Raw genomic sequence first — 2,858 nt, forward strand, 5'->3', positions numbered from 1 at the left:
GTGTTAATGAAATGGAAGCAGCAGCAAGACAAACAAGATAATTCTCAGCAAGAAAGCATCTAGAATTTGCCAGCACAACACTCAGAAAACCAAATGGTGACTGACCATTGCCATCTTCCAAAGGAGAAAACAGCAAGAGCCAGTGAATGGGAACAGGTAACCCAGTTCTTGTCTCCTTCCAGCCTCCAATCAAGTTTAGAAGCCAATGCAGGGCAGTCCACCATCCAGGGAGCCATTGCTTTATTTTCATAGACATCTTCCCCTTTAAGAAGCTTTGCTTTTCTTTTTTAACTTAAAAAAAAGCATATAGCAGCATTTATCTTTTGAAATAATTAAAGGGAAAGGAAGTCTAAGGAGAAACTGAATGACATTCAATATTCCCTAATGCCCTCTTGTTGCTTTAGGTGATTGGTATGCTTAATTAAGGAAGGTCCTGGGTCTATCACCCATCCACCAGGGATTGACCTGAAGGCGGGAAGGGGCCAGATGTAACCTGACCTAGTCCAGGTGTGTGCCTGCAAGTCAGAGACTGGGAAAACATGTGGCTGCTTGTATGCCTTTCGTCCAGCCTGTCCAGGCCTTTAACTATTTTGGGTGTTACTTAGATGTCCAAATTTTGCCATGTTTAAGGGATGCCAGCATGCTATCCTCTAGATTAAGATTTTCAAGTTGGGAAAGGAAGTGCAGGAGGTTAAGGCATTTGCTAAAGGCCTCGGAGTCCAAGAGAGCAATGGAGAGAATCCTGTTTAGCTGCTCTCTAGTTACTGTTCTGCTCTGTCACAAAACAGGGTCAGGTGTCAAGGGACTCTCAGAAACACCAGCAGGAACTGTAATGATTTATAGAGACTAAAACTTAGTCTTCCACTATAATATTGCCTTATTGTATTATACCTTCTCTGTTTCTTAGCTTCTTCCCACCCCTTGCTTCTTCACAGGTAAAACAAATTGGACTTTATAATCACCCTTGGTTCCTGTGTATTGAGGACATGGTGTTGAAATACAATAGTAAGTGATTTTTATCTGTGTTTGTTTCCTATCCCATGGGGAGGCTGATAGACAGAAAAACAGGATAGATGGAGAGACGTAAAACCCCTCTAAATATATAACATTGGTGGAAAAAATAGTATTGTCTCTACATACAATTGTATAGTTAATTATCCATGAGTGATAATAATACTTTCAGGACACACACACGCACAAACACAAACAGTCTCTTATCTGACATTTGCAGAAAATTTGTCATTTTAAAAAATAAAATTATTTGCATTATGAGCATTCAAATAATTCACAGGCATCACTGTTTATTTTCAATCTATGATTCTGTTTGTGAATCAGCTTTTTTTCTTTTTGTTTTGTTTTGTTTTGTTGTTTGTTTTTTGTCTTTTTTTTAATTAATTGGTTATGTTATGATTTAGAAAAGAGTGTGGGGTGGGAAGACTAGAGCCGGGGCTATGTGGGCTGACCCTCATCTTCCTCCTGCTTCTGGGCGATCAGCTGCTGGCGGGCAGCTGCCTGGCACATGTGAATCATGACGAGACTCTTATCGTCCCTTTCTGACAACACTGAGCTCTTTAGCAGTCCGGGTTGGCTGGGGTCCACCGTGCCCTGGGGATGTCCCTCTAACCAGGAAATCTTCAGAGGGTTGTCCACCAGGCCCACTTCATGTCTGATGGCCAACTCCACAGCCCTGACGGTTGCAAACTCCGCTATGGCATTGCCTGTCTTCTGTCTAGACAGCACCAGGTTGAGAACCTCCCCATACTTTTCTAAGAGCCTCAGGAGGACATCGCTGCAGTAGCCACCTTGGGATTCATCCTCTTTCTTGCACTTCCACTTTAGCTTTAGTCTGGGGGTTCCTTTGCCTTCAATATTTTCTCTTCTTCCTCTTAGTCTCTGTTGTCGGTCCTGGCAGATCTGCTCCTAGACCAGCCTTTGCTGCTCCTCCAACTGATGGGAACCCTCTTCTCGAAGGCGTGCAATCTCCTGCTGTAGTGTTGTGGTGCTCCGGCTCTCCTCTTCTTCTTCACTCCCGGGCCTCCAGGTCAAGCAAGCTTCACCTTCCTTTTTTTCTCGTCTAGTCTCTGGGTCCTCTCTGCCGCCTGCTTCTTGGCTTTCCTCACCTTGTCACAAGCTGCCCTGGTGGCAGCGGCAGTCAGTATCTCCAAGGCCTGGGAAAGCTGGTGGAAGAGTTCAGCTGCTCTGGGGTTCTCTGGATTTTTGTCTGGGTAGCAGGACAGCGCTTTTGCCTGTATGCATTCTTCACCTCGTTATCTGCCGCCTTCTCCCCAATGCCTAGAAGCGTGTACAGGTTCATTTGTAAGAGTTCTTTGGTCACCGCCATGGTTCCGGCCTAGACCAAGTTAGCACCCGTGAATCAGCTTTTCATTGCTGATATTAAAGACTGTTTTGTTGTTGTGCTAATGGTTGTGTACTGGGCCTGGGACCCAGAACTATTTCCTGCTTTTGAGCCTTCTACTACTTCAACCAAAAGACTGTCTTTATTATAAATATTAATAACAAACTCTTTTATACTAAAACTCTGATCCATGGACTATATTGATTCCTTTCCTTTCATACTCTCGTTTGAGCTGCCTCAGTGCTGCTGAGTTATACACACCTGTTTAGCCAAAACCTTCTTGAACTCCAAAGTTTGTCTTATGTTAGTTCTCTCAGGAAGAGGTATTTCTTGCTCTTGCTCCTCCTTCCTAGAAGGTTTAGTAGAGTATACAGGGACACATGGGACATCGAGCTTGGACTGCAAACTCACTATAAGTGAAATTAGGCAAGTCAGTCGGCCCTAGAGAATCTCAATTTATATAAAAAGAGAATAAAAATGGATGCTTGTGGCTGAAGAGATG

The 2,858-nt window shown here is 43.8% G+C and overlaps 1 pseudogene; it reads right to left on the bottom strand.

Moving 5' to 3' along the window:
- Positions 1–1,449: 1,449 nt before the first annotated feature.
- On the bottom strand, positions 1,450–2,341 carry LOC129688297 (dnaJ homolog subfamily C member 17-like; annotated as a pseudogene).
- Between the last annotated feature and the right edge of the window lie 517 nt (positions 2,342–2,858).

The sequence above is a fragment of the Psammomys obesus genome, unplaced genomic scaffold (assembly GCF_907164565.1).
Source record: "Psammomys obesus unplaced genomic scaffold, mPsaObe1.curated_primary_1811, whole genome shotgun sequence".
Taxonomy (NCBI): Eukaryota; Metazoa; Chordata; class Mammalia; order Rodentia; family Muridae; genus Psammomys; species Psammomys obesus.